Source organism: Salvelinus fontinalis, unplaced genomic scaffold (genome assembly GCF_029448725.1).
Source record: "Salvelinus fontinalis isolate EN_2023a unplaced genomic scaffold, ASM2944872v1 scaffold_1443, whole genome shotgun sequence".
Lineage (NCBI taxonomy): Eukaryota > Metazoa > Chordata > Actinopteri > Salmoniformes > Salmonidae > Salvelinus > Salvelinus fontinalis.
Window position 1 is genome coordinate 18,095 of NW_026601652.1, and position 21,768 is coordinate 39,862.

A 21,768-nucleotide genomic window follows, 5' to 3' on the forward strand; every position below is an offset into this window, starting at 1 on the left:
TGCAGAAAGCAAAAAAAAAAATTATTTGGTATAAGGCTCGTTGGTCTAGGGGTATGATTCTCGCTTAGGGTGCGAGAGGTCCCGGGTTCAAATCCCGGATGAGCCCTTTTGCAGATCCTTTAACCTGTTGGGGATGGGGGCGCTGTTTAGACTATTTATGCTAATGTGGCTAATTTTTTAAACGGCTTCCCACAAAATCCTTGATCGTACAATATGCATATTATTATTATTATTGGATAGAAAACAGTCTATAGTTTCTATAGGAGTTGAAATTTTGTCTCTAAGTGGAACAGAGCCCATTCTACAGCAATTTCCCTGACATGGAGTCAGATTTGAGAAACGTTGGCCACTTTTCTGAAGTCAGTTAAAAGGGCACTGTCGTTGCTATGACTATACGGACACTTCTTACGTCTTCCCCTGGATGCCTTTACGTGATGACGATTCCAACGGGCTCGATTGCGCGTTCACAGGCCCTACAAATGAAAAAAACCTTTAGCTAGCAAGTCTTTTCTTGCTGCGTAACGCGCGTGGAAGACACCGACCCTCTCCTGTTCCAAGCGTTAGTTTAGCCTGTTATATTTCTCCGGTCATCTTTTCACTCGTTATAGGAGTTACAAACATCACAAAGTAGTTAATTTAAAGCGTTTTATAGCAATTTATATCCGTTTAGTGCGATTTTGGGACATTTATTTTTGCAACGATGTGAAAAGTTGGGCACGCTTTTCAGTTCATCCCGAACGCAGTTGACATTTCCACATGGCAAGAGGACAGCTTTCCACCAAAAGACGATTTCTCCCAAGAAAGGATCCTTTGCCCAAGATACTGATGGAAGAACAGCTCAAGGTAGGACATTTTTATTATGATAAATCGTGTTTCTGTCGAAACATTTTAGTGGCTTAGGACGCCATGTTTTTTGACGTAGCTTCGCTTGGCGCAAACTGTATTGAAAAGTAAGGATAAATTAAAAAATGTAATAACGCAATTGTATTAAGAATTAAATTGTCTATCAATCCCTGTCCACCCTATATTTTTTAGTCACGTTTATGAGTATTTATGTATAAGAGTAGATCACTGTCTAAGTGGCGCAAGGACGTTTTCTGTACCAGCTAGTCTACATTTCACATTGTCTAACCATGATTTTGGTGGCTAAATATAAACATTTTCGATCAAACTGTATATGCATGTTGTAATGTGATGTTACAGGAGTGTCATCGGAAGAATTCTGAGAAGGTTAGTGAAAAAATTAATATCTTTTGGCGATGTTGACTTTTATCGCTCACTTTGGCTAGAATCAATGCTGGGCTGCTAATTGCTATGTGCTAAGCTAATATAACGATTTATTGTGTTTTCGCTGTAAGACACTTAGAAAATCTGAAATATTGTCTGTATTCACAGGATCTGTGTCTTTCGATTCGTGTATGCTGTGTATTTTTACGAAATGTTTGATGATTAGTAGTTAGGTAAACACGTTGCTCATTGTAATTATTCTAGTCCATTTGTGATGGTGGGTGCAATTGTAAACTATGCCATATACCTGAAATATGCACTTTTTTCTAACAAAACCTATCCCATACCATAAATATGTTATCAGACTGTCATCTAATGAGTTTTTTTGTTGGTTAGGGGCTATAAATATCTTAGTTTAGCCGAATTGGTGATGGCTACTGGTGTTGGTGGACAAATAAAAGATGGTGGATTATGCTAATGTGTTTTTAGGTAATAGATGTACATCTTTACATATTGTGTCTTCCCTGTAAAACATTTTAAAAATCGGAAATGTTGACTGGATTCACAAGATCTGTGTCTTTCATTAGCTGTATTGGACTTTAATGTGTGAAAGTTAAATATTTTAAAAAAATATTTTTTTTGAATTTCGCGGCACTGGTTTTTCAGTGGGGGGGGGGGGGGGAGTGCCGCTAGCGCCACGCTGATCCTAGACAGGTTAACAATCTCAGACAGGCAGATCTCGGGCCACTGGTCGGTGCGCCAACTGCCACCTCTTGGGTGCAGGACGAGGTGGCTGAATGGTTTAGGCAATGGAATACAAATCTATTGTGATAGGCACTAGAAGGTTCAATGTCGCACAAGATTTATTTATTTAGAAAACCTGCAGAATGTTGGCGCAAATCTGACTTCCACCAACAAGGATATTTATTCAACTGTCATACACCTGAAATGACATCCAGCCCCTAAAATTAATGAATTCCTCATGCTCTGCATTGGCCGGGAATCGAACCCGGGTCAACTGCTTGGAAGGCAGCTATGCTCACCACTATACCACCAATGCTATGTGCAGCTCATTAGAAACATGGAGACATCGATTCATATCTTGACCGTAATTTTGCTGGAAAGTGAAAATTCTTTGACCAATCGGATCGTTGGTATAGGTGTTTGATTATGGCTTAGGTTGCGAGTGGTCCCTGGTTAAAAAATCTATCATTTTAATCGGTACCGGTTACCTTCAGATTAGTCCCGTGACACTTGTGGGGAACGTAGGGCAAAGCGGAGAACATTGTGACAAGTGGGATCACATTAGTTTGTAGCCCAAAGGTTTTGGATTCTACAAACAGAAGTTGGCACATAGACGGTTCCGACTTCAGACGAGTCCCCTGACACTTGTGGGGGACGTAGAGGAAAAGTGAGAATACCACTGTGTTCGTGAGGGTCTCCCCTTTCCAGAGAGTGGTCATACGAATTTGTAGGTCAAACGGTTCGGAAGCTACAGCTGTTTTTGTGAGAAGACCGATTATAGGTATGTCTCATGGTTTGACAAACACTGCTCTAGGTCCACCATCTTTCACTGCAGATGCGAAGGTGTAACATAAGCAGTTATGGAGGATTTAGACGGATACGATGCGTCTCAACGTTTCTAGTTGAAAACAAATCGATTTTAATGGGTATTTTTTACATTCATTTACGTTGATTCACGCTCACAAGTATAGCACAAACACTCACATGAGGTTCTATCTTTCCAAGCACCGTGGACACGTCAATCGATATTCTCACTGTCATTGCTGCAGAAAGCAAAAAAAATATTCTTTGGTATAAGGCTCGTTGGTCTAGGCGTATGATTCTCGCTTAGGGTGCGAGAGGTCCCGGGTTCAAATCCCGGATGAGCCCTTTTGCAGATCCTTTAACCTGTTGGGGATGGGGGCGCTGTTTAGACTATTTATGCTAATGTGGCTAATTTTTTAAACGGCTTCCCACAAAATCCTTGATCGTACAATATGCATATTATTATTATTATTGGATAGAAAACAGTCTATAGTTTCTATAGGAGTTGAAATTTTGTCTCTAAGTGGAACAGAGCCCATTCTACAGCAATTTCCCTGACATGGAGTCAGATTTGAGAAACGTTGGCCACTTTTCTGAAGTCATTTAAAAGGGCTCTGTCGTTGCTATGACTATACGGACACTTCTTACGTCTTCCCCTGGATGCCTTTACGTGATGACGATTCCAACGGGCTCGATTGCTCGTTCACAGGCCCTACAAATGAAAAAAACCTTTAGCTAGCAAGTCTTTTCTTGCTGCGTAACGCGCGTGGAAGACACCGACCCTCTCCTGTTCCAAGCGTTAGTTTAGCCTGTTATATTTCTCCGGTCATCTTTTCACTCGTTATAGGAGTTACAAACATCACAAAGTAGTTAATTTAAAGCGTTTTATAGCAATTTATATCCGTTTAGTGCGATTTTGGGACATTTATTTTTGCAACGATGTGAAAAGTTGGGCACGCTTTTCAGTTCATCCCGAACGCAGTTGACATTTCCACATGGCAAGAGGACAGCTTTCCACCAAAAGACGATTTCTCCCAAGAAAGGATCCTTTGCCCAAGATACTGATGGAAGAACAGCTCAAGGTAGGACATTTTTATTATGATAAATCGTGTTTCTGTCGAAACATTTTAGTGGCTTAGGACGCCATGTTTTTTGACGTAGCTTCGCTTGGCGCAAACTGTATTGAAAAGTAAGGATAAATTAAAAAATGTAATAACGCAATTGTATTAAGAATTAAATTGTCTATCAATCCCTGTCCACCCTATATTTTTTAGTCACGTTTATGAGTATTTATGTATAAGAGTAGATCACTGTCTAAGTGGCGCAAGGACGTTTTCTTGACCAGCTGAGTCTACATTTCACATTGTCTAACCATGATTTTGGTGGCTAAATATAAACATTTTCGATCAAACTGTATATGCATGTTGTAATGTGATGTTACAGGAGTGTCATCGGAAGAATTCTGAGAAGGTTAGTGAAAAAATTAATATCTTTTGGCGATGTTGACTTTTATCGCTCACTTTGGCTAGAATCAATGCTGGGCTGCTAATTGCTATGTGCTAAGCTAATATAACGATTTATTGTGTTTTCGCTGTAAGACACTTAGAAAATCTGAAATATTGTCTGTATTCACAGGATCTGTGTCTTTCGATTCGTGTATGCTGTGTATTTTTACGAAATGTTTGATGATTAGTAGTTAGGTAAACACGTTGCTCATTGTAATTATTCTAGTCCATTTGTGATGGTGGGTGCAATTGTAAACTATGCCATATACCTGAAATATGCACTTTTTTCTAACAAAACCTATCCCATACCATAAATATGTTATCAGACTGTCATCTAATGAGTTTTTTTGTTGGTTAGGGGCTATAAATATCTTAGTTTAGCCGAATTGGTGATGGCTACTGGTGTTGGTGGACAAATAAAAGATGGTGGATTATGCTAATGTGTTTTTAGGTAATAGATGTACATCTTTACATATTGTGTCTTCCCTGTAAAACATTTTAAAAATCGGAAATGTTGACTGGATTCATAAGATCTGTGTCTTTCATTAGCTGTATTGGACTTTAATGTGTGAAAGTTAAATATTTAAAAAAAATATTTTTTTTGAATTTCGCGGCACTGGTTTTTCAGTGGGGGGGGGGGGGGGTGCCGCTAGCGCCACGCTGATCCTAGACAGGTTAACAATCTCAGACAGGCAGATCTCGGGCCACTGGTCGGTGCGCCAACTGCCACCTCTTGGGCGCAGGACGAGGTGGCTGACTGGTTTAGGCGATGGACTACAAATCTATTGTGATATGCACTAGATGGTTCAATGTCGCACAAGATTTATTCATTTAGAAAACCTGCAGAATGTTGGCGCAAATCTGACTTCCACCAACAAGGATATTTATTCAACTGTCATACACTTGAAATGACATCCAGCCCCTAAAATTAATGAATTCCTCATGCTCTGCATTGGCCGGGAATCGAACCCGGGTCAACTGCTTGGAAGGCAGCTATGCTCACCACTATACCACCAATGCTATGTGCAGCTCATTAGAAACATGGAGACATCAATTCATATCTTGATCGTAATTTTGCTGGAAAGTGAAAATTCTTTGACCAATCGGATCGTTGGTATAGGTGTATGATTATGGCTTAGGTTGCGAGTGGTCCCTGGTTAAAAAATCTATCATTTTAATCGGTACCGGTTACCTTCAGATTAGTCCCGTGACACTTGTGGGGAATGTAGGGCAAAGCGGAGAACATTGTGACAAGTGGGATCACATTAGTTTGTAGCCCAAAGGTTTTGGATTCTAAAAACAGAAGTTATCACATAGACGGTTCCGACTTCAGACGAGTCCCCTGACTCTTGTGGGGGACGTAGAGGAAAAGTGAAAATACCACTGTGTTCGTGAGGGTCTCCCCTTTCCAGAGAGTGGTCATACGAATTTGTAGGTCAAACGGTTCGGAAGCTACAGCTGTTTTTGTGAGAAGACCGATTATAGGTATGTCTCATGGTTTGACAAACACTGCTCTAGGTCCACCATCTTTCACTGCAGATGCGAAGGTGTAACATAAGCAGTTATGGAGGATTTAGACGGATACGATGCGTCTCAACGTTTCTAGTTGAAAACGAATCGATTTTAATGGGTATTTTTTACATTCATTTACGTTGATTCACGCTCACAAGTATAGCACAAACACTCACATGAGGTTCTATCTTTCCAAGCACCGTGGACACGTCAATCGATATTCTCACTGTCATTGCTGCAGAAAGCAAAAAAAAAATTCTTTGGTATAAGGCTCGTTGGTCTAGGGGTATGATTCTCGCTTAGGGTGCGAGAGGTCCCGGGTTCAAATCCCGGATGAGCCCTTTTGCAGATCCTTTAACAATCTCAGACAGGCAGATCTCGGGCCACTGGTCGGTGCGCCAACTGCCACCTCTTGGGCGCAGGACGAGGTGGCTGACTGGTTTAGGCGATGGACTACAAATCTATTGTGATATGCACTAGATGGTTCAATGTCGCACAAGATTTATTCATTTAGAAAACCTGCAGAATGTTGGCGCAAATCTGACTTCCACCAACAAGGATATTTATTCAACTGTCATACACTTGAAATGACATCCAGCCCCTAAAATTAATGAATTCCTCATGCTCTGCATTGGCCGGGAATCGAACCCGGGTCAACTGCTTGGAAGGCAGCTATGCTCACCACTATACCACCAATGCTATGTGCAGCTCATTAGAAACATGGAGACATCAATTCATATCTTGATCGTAATTTTGCTGGAAAGTGAAAATTCTTTGAACAATCGGATCGTTGGTATAGGTGTATGATTATGGCTTAGGTTGCGAGTGGTCCCTGGTTAAAAAATCTATCATTTTAATCGGTACCGGTTACCTTCAGATTAGTCCCGTGACACTTGTGGGGAATGTAGGGCAAAGCGGAGAACATTGTGACAAGTGGGATCACATTAGTTTGTAGCCCAAAGGTTTTGGATTCTAAAAACAGAAGTTATCACATAGACGGTTCCGACTTCAGACGAGTCCCCTGACTCTTGTGGGGGACGTAGAGGAAAAGTGAAAATACCACTGTGTTCGTGAGGGTCTCCCCTTTCCAGAGAGTGGTCATACGAATTTGTAGGTCAAACGGTTCGGAAGCTACAGCTGTTTTTGTGAGAAGACCGATTATAGGTATGTCTCATGGTTTGACAAACACTGCTCTAGGTCCACCATCTTTCACTGCAGATGCGAAGGTGTAACATAAGCAGTTATGGAGGATTTAGACGGATACGATGCGTCTCAACGTTTCTAGTTGAAAACGAATCGATTTTAATGGGTATTTTTTACATTCATTTACGTTGATTCACGCTCACAGGTATAGCACAAACACTCACATGAGGTTCTATCTTTCCAAGCACCGTGGACACGTCAATCGATATCCTCACTGTCATTGCTGCAGAAAGCAAAAAAAAAAACACATTGATAAAAAGGCTCGTTGGTCTAGGGTTATGATTCTCGCTTAGGGTGCGAGAGGTCCCGGGTTCAAATCCTGGATGAGCCCTTTGGCAGATCCTTTAACCTGTTGGGGATGGGGGCGCTGTTTAGACTATTTATGCTAATTGGGTAATTTTTGAAACGGCTTCCCACAAAATCCTTGATCGTACAATATGCATATTATTATTATTATTGGATAGAAAACAGTCTATAGTTTCTATAGGAGTTGAAATTTTGTCTCTAAGTGGAACAGAGCCCATTCTAGAGCAATTTCCCTGACATGGAGTCAGATTTGAGAAATGTTGGCCACTGTTCTGAAGTCAGTTAAAAGGGCACTGTTATTGCTATGACTATACGGACACTTCTTACGTCTTCCCCTGGATGCCTTTACGTGATGACGATTCCAACGGGGTCGATTGCGCGTTCACAGGCCCTACAAATGAAAAAACCCTGAGCTAGTCATTCTTTTGGAGCTGCGTCATGCGCCTAGAGGACACCGGCCCGCACCTGTTCCAAGCGTTAGTTTAGCCTGTTATATTTCTCCGGTCATCTTTTCACTCGTTATAGGAGTTAAAAACATCATAAGGTAGTTAATTTAAAGCGTTTTATAGCAATTTATATCCGTTTAGTGCGATTTTGGGACATTTATTTTTGCAACGATGTGAAAAGTTGGGCACGCTTTTCAGTTCATCCCGAACGCAGTTGACATTTCCACATGGCAAGAGGACAGCTTTCCACCAAAAGACGATTTCTCCCAAGAAAGGATCCTTTGCCCAAGATACTGATGGAAGAACAGCTCAAGGTAGGACATTTTTATTATGATAAATCGTGTTTCTGTCGAAACATTTTAGTGGCTTAGGACGCCATGTTTTTTGACGTAGCTTCGCTTGGCGCAAACTGTATTGAAAAGTAAGGATAAATTAAAAAATGTAATAACGCAATTGTATTAAGAATTAAATTGTCTATCAATCCCTGTCCACCCTATATTTTTTAGTCACGTTTATGAGTATTTATGTATAAGAGTAGATCACTGTCTAAGTGGCGCAAGGACATTTTCTGACCAGCTGAGTCTACATTTCACATTGTCTAACCATGATTTTGGTGGCTAAATATAAACATTTTCGATCAAACTCTATATGCATTGTGTAATATGATGTTACAGGAGTGTCATCTGAAGAATTCTGAGAAGGTTAGTGAAAAAATTAATATATTTTGGCGATGTTGACGTTATCGCTCACTTTGGCTAGAATCAATGCTGGGCTGCTAAGTTGCTATGTGCTATGCTAATATAACGATTTATTGTGTTTTCGCTGTAAGACACTTAGAAAATCTGAAATATTGTCTGTATTCACAGGATCTGTGTCTTTCGATTCGTGTATGCTGTGTATTTTTACGAAATGTTTGATGATTAGTAAGTTAGGTAAACACGTTGCTCATTGTAATTATTCTAGTCCATTTGTGATGGTGGGTGCAATTGTAAACTATGCCATATACCTGAAATATGCACTTTTTTCTAACAAAACCTATCCCATACCATAAATATGTTATCAGACTGTCATCTAATGAGTTTTTTTGTTGGTTAGGGGCTATAAATATCTTAGTTTAGCCGAATTGGTGATGGCTACTGGTGTTGGTGGACAAATAAAAGATGGTGGATTATGCTAATGTGTTTTTAGGTAATAGATGTACATCTTTACATATTGTGTCTTCCCTGTAAAACATTTTAAAAATCGGAAATGTTGACTGGATTCACAAGATCTGTGTCTTTCATTAGCTGTATTGGACTTTAATGTGTGAAAGTTAAATATTTAAAAAAAATATTTTTTTTGAATTTCGCGGCACTGGTTTTTCAGTGGGGGGGGGGGGGGGGGTGTGCCGCTAGCGCCACGCTGATCCTAGACAGGTTAACATTCATTTACGTTGATTCACGCTCACAAGAACAGCACAAACACTCACATGAGGTTCTATCTTTCCAAGCACCGTGGACACGTCAATCGATATTCTCACTGTCATTGCTGCAGAAAGCAAAAAAAAAATTCTTTGGTATAAGGCTCGTTGGTCTAGGGGTATGATTCTCGCTTAGGGTGCGAGAGGTCCCGGGTTCAAATCCCGGATGAGCCCTTTTGCAGATCCTTTAACAATCTCAGACAGGCAGATCTCGGGCCACTGGTCGGTGCGCCAACTGCCACCTCTTGGGCGCAGGACGAGGTGGCTGACTGGTTTAGGCGATGGACTACAAATCTATTGTGATATGCACTAGATGGTTCAATGTCGCACAAGATTTATTCATTTAGAAAACCTGCAGAATGTTGGCGCAAATCTGACTTGCACCAACAAGGATATTTATTCAACTGTCATACACTTGAAATGACATCCAGCCCCTAAAATTAATGAACTCCTCATGCTCTGCATTGGCCGGGAATCGAACCCGGGTCAACTGCTTGGAAGGCAGCTATGCTCACCACTATACCACCAATGCTATGTGCAGCTCACTAGAAACATGAAGACATCAATTCATATCTTGATCGTAATTTTGCTGGAAAGTGAAAATTCTTTGACCAATCGGATCGTTGGTATAGGTGTATGATTATGGCTTAGGTTGCGAGTGGTCCCTGGTTAAAAAATCTATCATTTTAATCGGTACCGGTTACCTTCAGATTAGTCCCGTGACACTTGTGGGGAATGTAGGGCAAAGCGGAGAACATTGTGACAAGTGGGATCACATTAGTTTGTAGCCCAAAGGTTTTGGATTCTACAAACAGAAGTTGGCACATAGACGGTTCCGACTTCAGACGAGTCCCCTGACACTTGTGGGGGACGTAGAGGAAAAGTGAGAATACCACTGTGTTCGTGAGGGTCTCCCCTTTCCAGAGAGTGGTCATACGCATTTGTAGGTCAAACGGTTCGGAAGCTACAGCTGTTTTTGTGAGAAGACCGATTATAGGTATGTCTCATGGTTTGACAAACACTGCTCTAGGTCCACCATCTTTCACTGCAGATGCGAAGGTGTAACATAAGCAGTTATGGAGGATTTAGACGGATACGATGCGTCTCAACGTTTCTAGTTGAAAACGAATCGATTTTAATGGGTATTTTTTACATTCATTTACGTTGATTCACGCTCACAAGAACAGCACAAACACTCACATGAGGTTCTATCTTTCCAAGCACCGTGGACACGTCAATCGATATTCTCACTGTCATTGCTGCAGAAAGCAAAAAAAAAATTCTTTGGTATAAGGCTCGTTGGTCTAGGGGTATGATTCTCGCTTAGGGTGCGAGAGGTCCCGGGTTCAAATCCCGGATGAGCCCTTTTGCAGATCCTTTAACAATCTCAGACAGGCAGATCTCGGGCCACTGGTCGGTGCGCCAACTGCCACCTCTTGGGCGCAGGACGAGGTGGCTGACTGGTTTAGGCGATGGACTACAAATCTATTGTGATATGCACTAGATGGTTCAATGTCGCACAAGATTTATTCATTTAGAAAACCTGCAGAATGTTGGCGCAAATCTGACTTGCACCAACAAGGATATTTATTCAACTGTCATACACTTGAAATGACATCCAGCCCCTAAAATTAATGAACTCCTCATGCTCTGCATTGGCCGGGAATCGAACCCGGGTCAACTGCTTGGAAGGCAGCTATGCTCACCACTATACCACCAATGCTATGTGCAGCTCACTAGAAACATGAAGACATCAATTCATATCTTGATCGTAATTTTGCTGGAAAGTGAAAATTCTTTGACCAATCGGATCGTTGGTATAGGTGTATGATTATGGCTTAGGTTGCGAGTGGTCCCTGGTTAAAAAATCTATCATTTTAATCGGTACCGGTTACCTTCAGATTAGTCCCGTGACACTTGTGGGGAATGTAGGGCAAAGCGGAGAACATTGTGACAAGTGGGATCACATTAGTTTGTAGCCCAAAGGTTTTGGATTCTACAAACAGAAGTTGGCACATAGACGGTTCCGACTTCAGACGAGTCCCCTGACACTTGTGGGGGACGTAGAGGAAAAGTGAGAATACCACTGTGTTCGTGAGGGTCTCCCCTTTCCAGAGAGTGGTCATACGCATTTGTAGGTCAAACGGTTCGGAAGCTACAGCTGTTTTTGTGAGAAGACCGATTATAGGTATGTCTCATGGTTTGACAAACACTGCTCTAGGTCCACCATCTTTCACTGCAGATGCGAAGGTGTAACATAAGCAGTTATGGAGGATTTAGACGGATACGATGCGTCTCAACGTTTCTAGTTGAAAACGAATCGATTTTAATGGGTATTTTTTACATTCATTTACGTTGATTCACGCTCACAAGAACAGCACAAACACTCACATGAGGTTCTATCTTTCCAAGCACCGTGGACACGTCAATCGATATTCTCACTGTCATTGCTGCAGAAAGCAAAAAAAAAATTCTTTGGTATAAGGCTCGTTGGTCTAGGGGTATGATTCTCGCTTAGGGTGCGAGAGGTCCCGGGTTCAAATCCCGGATGAGCCCTTTTGCAGATCCTTTAACAATCTCAGACAGGCAGATCTCGGGCCACTGGTCGGTGCGCCAACTGCCACCTCTTGGGCGCAGGACGAGGTGGCTGACTGGTTTAGGCGATGGACTACAAATCTATTGTGATATGCACTAGATGGTTCAATGTCGCACAAGATTTATTCATTTAGAAAACCTGCAGAATGTTGGCGCAAATCTGACTTGCACCAACAAGGATATTTATTCAACTGTCATACACTTGAAATGACATCCAGCCCCTAAAATTAATGAACTCCTCATGCTCTGCATTGGCCGGGAATCGAACCCGGGTCAACTGCTTGGAAGGCAGCTATGCTCACCACTATACCACCAATGCTATGTGCAGCTCACTAGAAACATGAAGACATCAATTCATATCTTGATCGTAATTTTGCTGGAAAGTGAAAATTCTTTGACCAATCGGATCGTTGGTATAGGTGTATGATTATGGCTTAGGTTGCGAGTGGTCCCTGGTTAAAAAATCTATCATTTTAATCGGTACCGGTTACCTTCAGATTAGTCCCGTGACACTTGTGGGGAATGTAGGGCAAAGCGGAGAACATTGTGACAAGTGGGATCACATTAGTTTGTAGCCCAAAGGTTTTGGATTCTACAAACAGAAGTTGGCACATAGACGGTTCCGACTTCAGACGAGTCCCCTGACACTTGTGGGGGACGTAGAGGAAAAGTGAGAATACCACTGTGTTCGTGAGGGTCTCCCCTTTCCAGAGAGTGGTCATACGCATTTGTAGGTCAAACGGTTCGGAAGCTACAGCTGTTTTTGTGAGAAGACCGATTATAGGTATGTCTCATGGTTTGACAAACACTGCTCTAGGTCCACCATCTTTCACTGCAGATGCGAAGGTGTAACATAAGCAGTTATGGAGGATTTAGACGGATACGATGCGTCTCAACGTTTCTAGTTGAAAACGAATCGATTTTAATGGGTATTTTTTACATTCATTTACGTTGATTCACGCTCACAAGAACAGCACAAACACTCACATGAGGTTCTATCTTTCCAAGCACCGTGGACACGTCAATCGATATTCTCACTGTCATTGCTGCAGAAAGCAAAAAAAAAATTCTTTGGTATAAGGCTCGTTGGTCTAGGGGTATGATTCTCGCTTAGGGTGCGAGAGGTCCCGGGTTCAAATCCCGGATGAGCCCTTTTGCAGATCCTTTAACAATCTCAGACAGGCAGATCTCGGGCCACTGGTCGGTGCGCCAACTGCCACCTCTTGGGCGCAGGACGAGGTGGCTGACTGGTTTAGGCGATGGACTACAAATCTATTGTGATATGCACTAGATGGTTCAATGTCGCACAAGATTTATTCATTTAGAAAACCTGCAGAATGTTGGCGCAAATCTGACTTGCACCAACAAGGATATTTATTCAACTGTCATACACTTGAAATGACATCCAGCCCCTAAAATTAATGAACTCCTCATGCTCTGCATTGGCCGGGAATCGAACCCGGGTCAACTGCTTGGAAGGCAGCTATGCTCACCACTATACCACCAATGCTATGTGCAGCTCACTAGAAACATGAAGACATCAATTCATATCTTGATCGTAATTTTGCTGGAAAGTGAAAATTCTTTGACCAATCGGATCGTTGGTATAGGTGTATGATTATGGCTTAGGTTGCGAGTGGTCCCTGGTTAAAAAATCTATCATTTTAATCGGTACCGGTTACCTTCAGATTAGTCCCGTGACACTTGTGGGGAATGTAGGGCAAAGCGGAGAACATTGTGACAAGTGGGATCACATTAGTTTGTAGCCCAAAGGTTTTGGATTCTACAAACAGAAGTTGGCACATAGACGGTTCCGACTTCAGACGAGTCCCCTGACACTTGTGGGGGACGTAGAGGAAAAGTGAGAATACCACTGTGTTCGTGAGGGTCTCCCCTTTCCAGAGAGTGGTCATACGCATTTGTAGGTCAAACGGTTCGGAAGCTACAGCTGTTTTTGTGAGAAGACCGATTATAGGTATGTCTCATGGTTTGACAAACACTGCTCTAGGTCCACCATCTTTCACTGCAGATGCGAAGGTGTAACATAAGCAGTTATGGAGGATTTAGACGGATACGATGCGTCTCAACGTTTCTAGTTGAAAACGAATCGATTTTAATGGGTATTTTTTACATTCATTTACGTTGATTCACGCTCACAAGAACAGCACAAACACTCACATGAGGTTCTATCTTTCCAAGCACCGTGGACACGTCAATCGATATTCTCACTGTCATTGCTGCAGAAAGCAAAAAAAAAATTCTTTGGTATAAGGCTCGTTGGTCTAGGGGTATGATTCTCGCTTAGGGTGCGAGAGGTCCCGGGTTCAAATCCCGGATGAGCCCTTTTGCAGATCCTTTAACAATCTCAGACAGGCAGATCTCGGGCCACTGGTCGGTGCGCCAACTGCCACCTCTTGGGCGCAGGACGAGGTGGCTGACTGGTTTAGGCGATGGACTACAAATCTATTGTGATATGCACTAGATGGTTCAATGTCGCACAAGATTTATTCATTTAGAAAACCTGCAGAATGTTGGCGCAAATCTGACTTGCACCAACAAGGATATTTATTCAACTGTCATACACTTGAAATGACATCCATCCCCTAAAATTAATGAACTCCTCATGCTCTGCATTGGCCGGGAATCGAACCCGGGTCAACTGCTTGGAAGGCAGCTATGCTCACCACTATACCACCAATGCTATGTGCAGCTCACTAGAAACATGAAGACATCAATTCATATCTTGATCGTAATTTTGCTGGAAAGTGAAAATTCTTTGACCAATCGGATCGTTGGTATAGGTGTATGATTATGGCTTAGGTTGCGAGTGGTCCCTGGTTAAAAAATCTATCATTTTAATCGGTACCGGTTACCTTCAGATTAGTCCCGTGACACTTGTGGGGAATGTAGGGCAAAGCGGAGAACATTGTGACAAGTGGGATCACATTAGTTTGTAGCCCAAAGGTTTTGGATTCTACAAACAGAAGTTGGCACATAGACGGTTCCGACTTCAGACGAGTCCCCTGACACTTGTGGGGGACGTAGAGGAAAAGTGAGAATACCACTGTGTTCGTGAGGGTCTCCCCTTTCCAGAGAGTGGTCATACGCATTTGTAGGTCAAACGGTTCGGAAGCTACAGCTGTTTTTGTGAGAAGACCGATTATAGGTATGTCTCATGGTTTGACAAACACTGCTCTAGGTCCACCATCTTTCACTGCAGATGCGAAGGTGTAACATAAGCAGTTATGGAGGATTTAGACGGATACGATGCGTCTCAACGTTTCTAGTTGAAAACGAATCGATTTTAATGGGTATTTTTTACATTCATTTACGTTGATTCACGCTCACAAGAACAGCACAAACACTCACATGAGGTTCTATCTTTCCAAGCACCGTGGACACGTCAATCGATATTCTCACTGTCATTGCTGCAGAAAGCAAAAAAAAAATTCTTTGGTATAAGGCTCGTTGGTCTAGGGGTATGATTCTCGCTTAGGGTGCGAGAGGTCCCGGGTTCAAATCCCGGATGAGCCCTTTTGCAGATCCTTTAACAATCTCAGACAGGCAGATCTCGGGCCACTGGTCGGTGCGCCAACTGCCACCTCTTGGGCGCAGGACGAGGTGGCTGACTGGTTTAGGCGATGGACTACAAATCTATTGTGATATGCACTAGATGGTTCAATGTCGCACAAGATTTATTCATTTAGAAAACCTGCAGAATGTTGGCGCAAATCTGACTTGCACCAACAAGGATATTTATTCAACTGTCATACACTTGAAATGACATCCATCCCCTAAAATTAATGAACTCCTCATGCTCTGCATTGGCCGGGAATCGAACCCGGGTCAACTGCTTGGAAGGCAGCTATGCTCACCACTATACCACCAATGCTATGTGCAGCTCACTAGAAACATGAAGACATCAATTCATATCTTGATCGTAATTTTGCTGGAAAGTGAAAATTCTTTGACCAATCGGATCGTTGGTATAGGTGTATGATTATGGCTTAGGTTGCGAGTGGTCCCTGGTTAAAAAATCTATCATTTTAATCGGTACCGGTTACCTTCAGATTAGTCCCGTGACACTTGTGGGGAATGTAGGGCAAAGCGGAGAACATTGTGACAAGTGGGATCACATTAGTTTGTAGCCCAAAGGTTTTGGATTCTACAAACAGAAGTTGGCACATAGACGGTTCCGACTTCAGACGAGTCCCCTGACACTTGTGGGGGACGTAGAGGAAAAGTGAGAATACCACTGTGTTCGTGAGGGTCTCCCCTTTCCAGAGAGTGGTCATACGCATTTGTAGGTCAAACGGTTCGGAAGCTACAGCTGTTTTTGTGAGAAGACCGATTATAGGTATGTCTCATGGTTTGACAAACACTGCTCTAGGTCCACCATCTTTCACTGCAGATGCGAAGGTGTAACATAAGCAGTTATGGAGGATTTAGACGGATACGATGCGTCTCAACGTTTCTAGTTGAAAACGAATCGATTTTAATGGGTATTTTTTACATTCATTTACGTTGATTCACGCTCACAAGAACAGCACAAACACTCACATGAGGTTCTATCTTTCCAAGCACCGTGGACACGTCAATCGATATTCTCACTGTCATTGCTGCAGAAAGCAAAAAAAAAATTCTTTGGTATAAGGCTCGTTGGTCTAGGGGTATGATTCTCGCTTAGGGTGCGAGAGGTCCCGGGTTCAAATCCCGGATGAGCCCTTTTGCAGATCCTTTAACAATCTCAGACAGGCAGATCTCGGGCCACTGGTCGGTGCGCCAACTGCCACCTCTTGGGCGCAGGACGAGGTGGCTGACTGGTTTAGGCGATGGACTACAAATCTATTGTGATATGCACTAGATGGTTCAATGTCGCACAAGATTTATTCATTTAGAAAACCTGCAGAATGTTGGCGCAAATCTGACTTGCACCAACAAGGATATTTATTCAACTGTCATACACTTGAAATGACATCCAGCCCCTAAAATTAATGAACTCCTCATGCTCTGCATTGGCCGGGAATCGAACCCGGGTCAACTGCTTGGAAGGCAGCTATGCTCACCACTATACCACCAATGCTATGTGCAGCTCACTAGAAACATGAAGACATCAATTCATATCTTGATCGTAATTTTGCTGGAAAGTGAAAATTCTTTGACCAATCGGATCGTTGGTATAGGTGTATGATTATGGCTTAGGTTGCGAGTGGTCCCTGGTTAAAAAATCTATCATTTTAATCGGTACCGGTTACCTTCAGATTAGTCCCGTGACACTTGTGGGGAATGTAGGGCAAAGCGGAGAACATTGTGACAAGTGGGATCACATTAGTTTGTAGCCCAAAGGTTTTGGATTCTACAAACAGAAGTTGGCACATAGACGGTTCCGACTTCAGACGAGTCCCCTGACACTTGTGGGGGACGTAGAGGAAAAGTGAGAATACCACTGTGTTCGTGAGGGTCTCCCCTTTCCAGAGAGTGGTCATACGCATTTGTAGGTCAAACGGTTCGGAAGCTACAGCTGTTTTTGTGAGAAGACCGATTATAGGTATGTCTCATGGTTTGACAAACACTGCTCTAGGTCCACCATCTTTCACTGCAGATGCGAAGGTGTAACATAAGCAGTTATGGAGGATTTAGACGGATACGATGCGTCTCAACGTTTCTAGTTGAAAACGAATCGATTTTAATGGGTATTTTTTACATTCATTTACGTTGATTCACGCTCACAAGAACAGCACAAACACTCACATGAGGTTCTATCTTTCCAAGCACCGTGGACACGTCAATCGATATTCTCACTGTCATTGCTGCAGAAAGCAAAAAAAAAATTCTTTGGTATAAGGCTCGTTGGTCTAGGGGTATGATTCTCGCTTAGGGTGCGAGAGGTCCCGGGTTCAAATCCCGGATGAGCCCTTTTGCAGATCCTTTAACAATCTCAGACAGGCAGATCTCGGGCCACTGGTCGGTGCGCCAACTGCCACCTCTTGGGCGCAGGACGAGGTGGCTGACTGGTTTAGGCGATGGACTACAAATCTATTGTGATATGCACTAGATGGTTCAATGTCGCACAAGATTTATTCATTTAGAAAACCTGCAGAATGTTGGCGCAAATCTGACTTGCACCAACAAGGATATTTATTCAACTGTCATACACTTGAAATGACATCCAGCCCCTAAAATTAATGAACTCCTCATGCTCTGCATTGGCCGGGAATCGAACCCGGGTCAACTGCTTGGAAGGCAGCTATGCTCACCACTATACCACCAATGCTATGTGCAGCTCACTAGAAACATGAAGACATCAATTCATATCTTGATCGTAATTTTGCTGGAAAGTGAAAATTCTTTGACCAATCGGATCGTTGGTATAGGTGTATGATTATGGCTTAGGTTGCGAGTGGTCCCTGGTTAAAAAATCTATCATTTTAATCGGTACCGGTTACCTTCAGATTAGTCCCGTGACACTTGTGGGGAATGTAGGGCAAAGCGGAGAACATTGTGACAAGTGGGATCACATTAGTTTGTAGCCCAAAGGTTTTGGATTCTACAAACAGAAGTTGGCACATAGACGGTTCCGACTTCAGACGAGTCCCCTGACACTTGTGGGGGACGTAGAGGAAAAGTGAGAATACCACTGTGTTCGTGAGGGTCTCCCCTTTCCAGAGAGTGGTCATACGCATTTGTAGGTCAAACGGTTCGGAAGCTACAGCTGTTTTTGTGAGAAGACCGATTATAGGTATGTCTCATGGTTTGACAAACACTGCTCTAGGTCCACCATCTTTCACTGCAGATGCGAAGGTGTAACATAAGCAGTTATGGAGGATTTAGACGGATACGATGCGTCTCAACGTTTCTAGTTGAAAACGAATCGATTTTAATGGGTATTTTTTACATTCATTTACGTTGATTCACGCTCACAAGAACAGCACAAACACTCACATGAGGTTCTATCTTTCCAAGCACCGTGGACACGTCAATCGATATTCTCACTGTCATTGCTGCAGAAAGCAAAAAAAAAATTCTTTGGTATAAGGCTCGTTGGTCTAGGGGTATGATTCTCGCTTAGGGTGCGAGAGGTCCCGGGTTCAAATCCCGGATGAGCCCTTTTGCAGATCCTTTAACAATCTCAGACAGGCAGATCTCGGGCCACTGGTCGGTGCGCCAACTGCCACCTCTTGGGCGCAGGACGAGGTGGCTGACTGGTTTAGGCGATGGACTACAAATCTATTGTGATATGCACTAGATGGTTCAATGTCGCACAAGATTTATTCATTTAGAAAACCTGCAGAATGTTGGCGCAAATCTGACTTGCACCAACAAGGATATTTATTCAACTGTCATACACTTGAAATGACATCCATCCCCTAAAATTAATGAACTCCTCATGCTCTGCATTGGCCGGGAATCGAACCCGGGTCAACTGCTTGGAAGGCAGCTATGCTCACCACTATACCACCAATGCTATGTGCAGCTCACTAGAAACATGAAGACATCAATTCATATCTTGATCGTAATTTTGCTGGAAAGTGAAAATTCTTTGACCAATCGGATCGTTGGTATAGGTGTATGATTATGGCTTAGGTTGCGAGTGGTCCCTGGTTAAAAAATCTATCATTTTAATCGGTACCGGTTACCTTCAGATTAGTCCCGTGACACTTGTGGGGAATGTAGGGCAAAGCGGAGAACATTGTGACAAGTGGGATCACATTAGTTTGTAGCCCAAAGGTTTTGGATTCTACAAACAGAAGTTGGCACATAGACGGTTCCGACTTCAGACGAGTCCCCTGACACTTGTGGGGGACGTAGAGGAAAAGTGAGAATACCACTGTGTTCGTGAGGGTCTCCCCTTTCCAGAGAGTGGTCATACGCATTTGTAGGTCAAACGGTTCGGAAGCTACAGCTGTTTTTGTGAGAAGACCGATTATAGGTATGTCTCATGGTTTGACAAACACTGCTCTAGGTCCACCATCTTTCACTGCAGATGCGAAGGTGTAACATAAGCAGTTATGGAGGATTTAGACGGATACGATGCGTCTCAACGTTTCTAGTTGAAAACGAATCGATTTTAATGGGTATTTTTTACATTCATTTACGTTGATTCACGCTCACAAGAACAGCACAAACACTCACATGAGGTTCTATCTTTCCAAGCACCGTGGACACGTCAATCGATATTCTCACTGTCATTGCTGCAGAAAGCAAAAAAAAAATTCTTTGGTATAAGGCTCGTTGGTCTAGGGGTATGATTCTCGCTTAGGGTGCGAGAGGTCCCGGGTTCAAATCCCGGATGAGCCCTTTTGCAGATCCTTTAACAATCTCAGACAGGCAGATCTCGGGCCACTGGTCGGTGCGCCAACTGCCACCTCTTGGGCGCAGGACGAGGTGGCTGACTGGTTTAGGCGATGGACTACAAATCTATTGTGATATGCACTAGATGGTTCAATGTCGCACAAGATTTATTCATTTAGAAAACCTGCAGAATGTTGGCGCAAATCTGACTTGCACCAACAAGGATATTTATTCAACTGTCATACACTTGAAATGACATCCAGCCCCTAAAATTAATGAACTCCTCATGCTCTGCATTGGCCGGGAATCGAACCCGGGTCAACTGCTTGGAAGGCAGCTATGCTCACCACTATACCACCAATGCTATGTGCAGCTCACTAGAAACATGAAGACATCAATTCATATCTTGATCGTAATTTTGCTGGAAAGTGAAAATTCTTTGACCAATCGGATCGTTGGTATAGGTGTATGATTATGGCTTAGGTTGCGAGTGGTCCCTGGTTAAAAAATCTATCATTTTAATCGGTACCGGTTACCTTCAGATTAGTCCCGTGACACTTGTGGGGAATGTAGGGCAAAGCGGAGAACATTGTGACAAGTGGGATCACATTAGTTTGTAGCCCAAAGGTTTTGGATTCTACAAACAGAAGTTGGCACATAGACGGTTCCGACTTCAGACGAGTCCCCTGACACTTGTGGGGGACGTAGAGGAAAAGTGAGAATACCACTGTGTTCGTGAGGGTCTCCCCTTTCCAGAGAGTGGTCATACGCATTTGTAGGTCAAACGGTTCGGAAGCTACAGCTGTTTTTGTGAGAAGACCGATTATAGGTATGTCTCATGGTTTGACAAACACTGCTCTAGGTCCACCATCTTTCACTGCAGATGCGAAGGTGTAACATAAGCAGTTATGGAGGATTTAGACGGATACGATGCGTCTCAACGTTTCTAGTTGAAAACGAATCGATTTTAATGGGTATTTTTTACATTCATTTACGTTGATTCACGCTCACAAGAACAGCACAAACACTCACATGAGGTTCTATCTTTCCAAGCACCGTGGACACGTCAATCGATATTCTCACTGTCATTGCTGCAGAAAGCAAAAAAAAAATTCTTTGGTATAAGGCTCGTTGGTCTAGGGGTATGATTCTCGCTTAGGGTGCGAGAGGTCCCGGGTTCAAATCCCGGATGAGCCCTTTTGCAGATCCTTTAACAATCTCAGACAGGCAGATCTCGGGCCACTGGTCGGTGCGCCAACTGCCACCTCTTGGGCGCAGGACGAGGTGGCTGACTGGTTTAGGCGATGGACTACAAATCTATTGTGATATGCACTAGATGGTTCAATGTCGCACAAGATTTATTCATTTAGAAAACCTGCAGAATGTTGGCGCAAATCTGACTTGCACCAACAAGGATATTTATTCAACTGTCATACACTTGAAATGACATCCAGCCCCTAAAATTAATGAACTCCTCATGCTCTGCATTGGCCGGGAATCGAACCCGGGTCAACTGCTTGGAAGGCAGCTATGCTCACCACTATACCACCAATGCTATGTGCAGCTCACTAGAAACATGAAGACATCAATTCATATCTTGATCGTAATTTTGCTGGAAAGTGAAAATTCTTTGACCAATCGGATCGTTGGTATAGGTGTATGATTATGGCTTAGG

General features: G+C 43.0%; 29 non-coding genes across 29 annotated transcripts; 15 read left to right on the forward strand and 14 right to left on the reverse strand.

Moving 5' to 3' along the window:
- The first annotated feature begins 34 nt into the window (after positions 1-34).
- On the forward strand, positions 35-106 carry trnap-agg (transfer RNA proline (anticodon AGG)). Its single transcript has one exon. It is a non-coding gene; the product is annotated as a tRNA-Pro (tRNA).
- A 2,109-nt stretch (positions 107-2,215) lies between these two features.
- trnag-ucc (transfer RNA glycine (anticodon UCC)) lies at positions 2,216-2,287 on the reverse strand. The gene has a single exon. It is a non-coding gene; the product is annotated as a tRNA-Gly (tRNA).
- Positions 2,288-3,048: 761 nt separating this feature from the next.
- On the forward strand, positions 3,049-3,120 carry trnap-agg (transfer RNA proline (anticodon AGG)). The gene has a single exon. It is a non-coding gene; the product is annotated as a tRNA-Pro (tRNA).
- A 2,108-nt stretch (positions 3,121-5,228) lies between these two features.
- On the reverse strand, positions 5,229-5,300 carry trnag-ucc (transfer RNA glycine (anticodon UCC)). The gene has a single exon. It is a non-coding gene; the product is annotated as a tRNA-Gly (tRNA).
- Positions 5,301-6,061: 761 nt separating this feature from the next.
- On the forward strand, positions 6,062-6,133 carry trnap-agg (transfer RNA proline (anticodon AGG)). Its single transcript has one exon. It is a non-coding gene; the product is annotated as a tRNA-Pro (tRNA).
- A 286-nt stretch (positions 6,134-6,419) lies between these two features.
- On the reverse strand, positions 6,420-6,491 carry trnag-ucc (transfer RNA glycine (anticodon UCC)). Its single transcript has one exon. It is a non-coding gene; the product is annotated as a tRNA-Gly (tRNA).
- Positions 6,492-7,254: 763 nt separating this feature from the next.
- trnap-agg (transfer RNA proline (anticodon AGG)) lies at positions 7,255-7,326 on the forward strand. The gene has a single exon. It is a non-coding gene; the product is annotated as a tRNA-Pro (tRNA).
- A 1,982-nt stretch (positions 7,327-9,308) lies between these two features.
- On the forward strand, positions 9,309-9,380 carry trnap-agg (transfer RNA proline (anticodon AGG)). The gene has a single exon. It is a non-coding gene; the product is annotated as a tRNA-Pro (tRNA).
- Positions 9,381-9,666: 286 nt separating this feature from the next.
- Positions 9,667-9,738, reverse strand: trnag-ucc (transfer RNA glycine (anticodon UCC)). The gene has a single exon. It is a non-coding gene; the product is annotated as a tRNA-Gly (tRNA).
- Positions 9,739-10,499: 761 nt separating this feature from the next.
- Positions 10,500-10,571, forward strand: trnap-agg (transfer RNA proline (anticodon AGG)). The gene has a single exon. It is a non-coding gene; the product is annotated as a tRNA-Pro (tRNA).
- Positions 10,572-10,857: 286 nt separating this feature from the next.
- Positions 10,858-10,929, reverse strand: trnag-ucc (transfer RNA glycine (anticodon UCC)). The gene has a single exon. It is a non-coding gene; the product is annotated as a tRNA-Gly (tRNA).
- Positions 10,930-11,690: 761 nt separating this feature from the next.
- trnap-agg (transfer RNA proline (anticodon AGG)) lies at positions 11,691-11,762 on the forward strand. Its single transcript has one exon. It is a non-coding gene; the product is annotated as a tRNA-Pro (tRNA).
- Positions 11,763-12,048: 286 nt separating this feature from the next.
- trnag-ucc (transfer RNA glycine (anticodon UCC)) lies at positions 12,049-12,120 on the reverse strand. Its single transcript has one exon. It is a non-coding gene; the product is annotated as a tRNA-Gly (tRNA).
- A 761-nt stretch (positions 12,121-12,881) lies between these two features.
- On the forward strand, positions 12,882-12,953 carry trnap-agg (transfer RNA proline (anticodon AGG)). Its single transcript has one exon. It is a non-coding gene; the product is annotated as a tRNA-Pro (tRNA).
- Positions 12,954-13,239: 286 nt separating this feature from the next.
- trnag-ucc (transfer RNA glycine (anticodon UCC)) lies at positions 13,240-13,311 on the reverse strand. Its single transcript has one exon. It is a non-coding gene; the product is annotated as a tRNA-Gly (tRNA).
- Positions 13,312-14,072: 761 nt separating this feature from the next.
- Positions 14,073-14,144, forward strand: trnap-agg (transfer RNA proline (anticodon AGG)). Its single transcript has one exon. It is a non-coding gene; the product is annotated as a tRNA-Pro (tRNA).
- Positions 14,145-14,430: 286 nt separating this feature from the next.
- Positions 14,431-14,502, reverse strand: trnag-ucc (transfer RNA glycine (anticodon UCC)). The gene has a single exon. It is a non-coding gene; the product is annotated as a tRNA-Gly (tRNA).
- Positions 14,503-15,263: 761 nt separating this feature from the next.
- On the forward strand, positions 15,264-15,335 carry trnap-agg (transfer RNA proline (anticodon AGG)). The gene has a single exon. It is a non-coding gene; the product is annotated as a tRNA-Pro (tRNA).
- Positions 15,336-15,621: 286 nt separating this feature from the next.
- Positions 15,622-15,693, reverse strand: trnag-ucc (transfer RNA glycine (anticodon UCC)). Its single transcript has one exon. It is a non-coding gene; the product is annotated as a tRNA-Gly (tRNA).
- A 761-nt stretch (positions 15,694-16,454) lies between these two features.
- trnap-agg (transfer RNA proline (anticodon AGG)) lies at positions 16,455-16,526 on the forward strand. The gene has a single exon. It is a non-coding gene; the product is annotated as a tRNA-Pro (tRNA).
- Positions 16,527-16,812: 286 nt separating this feature from the next.
- On the reverse strand, positions 16,813-16,884 carry trnag-ucc (transfer RNA glycine (anticodon UCC)). Its single transcript has one exon. It is a non-coding gene; the product is annotated as a tRNA-Gly (tRNA).
- A 761-nt stretch (positions 16,885-17,645) lies between these two features.
- trnap-agg (transfer RNA proline (anticodon AGG)) lies at positions 17,646-17,717 on the forward strand. Its single transcript has one exon. It is a non-coding gene; the product is annotated as a tRNA-Pro (tRNA).
- A 286-nt stretch (positions 17,718-18,003) lies between these two features.
- trnag-ucc (transfer RNA glycine (anticodon UCC)) lies at positions 18,004-18,075 on the reverse strand. Its single transcript has one exon. It is a non-coding gene; the product is annotated as a tRNA-Gly (tRNA).
- A 761-nt stretch (positions 18,076-18,836) lies between these two features.
- trnap-agg (transfer RNA proline (anticodon AGG)) lies at positions 18,837-18,908 on the forward strand. The gene has a single exon. It is a non-coding gene; the product is annotated as a tRNA-Pro (tRNA).
- Positions 18,909-19,194: 286 nt separating this feature from the next.
- On the reverse strand, positions 19,195-19,266 carry trnag-ucc (transfer RNA glycine (anticodon UCC)). Its single transcript has one exon. It is a non-coding gene; the product is annotated as a tRNA-Gly (tRNA).
- Positions 19,267-20,027: 761 nt separating this feature from the next.
- On the forward strand, positions 20,028-20,099 carry trnap-agg (transfer RNA proline (anticodon AGG)). The gene has a single exon. It is a non-coding gene; the product is annotated as a tRNA-Pro (tRNA).
- A 286-nt stretch (positions 20,100-20,385) lies between these two features.
- trnag-ucc (transfer RNA glycine (anticodon UCC)) lies at positions 20,386-20,457 on the reverse strand. Its single transcript has one exon. It is a non-coding gene; the product is annotated as a tRNA-Gly (tRNA).
- Positions 20,458-21,218: 761 nt separating this feature from the next.
- Positions 21,219-21,290, forward strand: trnap-agg (transfer RNA proline (anticodon AGG)). The gene has a single exon. It is a non-coding gene; the product is annotated as a tRNA-Pro (tRNA).
- A 286-nt stretch (positions 21,291-21,576) lies between these two features.
- On the reverse strand, positions 21,577-21,648 carry trnag-ucc (transfer RNA glycine (anticodon UCC)). The gene has a single exon. It is a non-coding gene; the product is annotated as a tRNA-Gly (tRNA).
- Between the last annotated feature and the right edge of the window lie 120 nt (positions 21,649-21,768).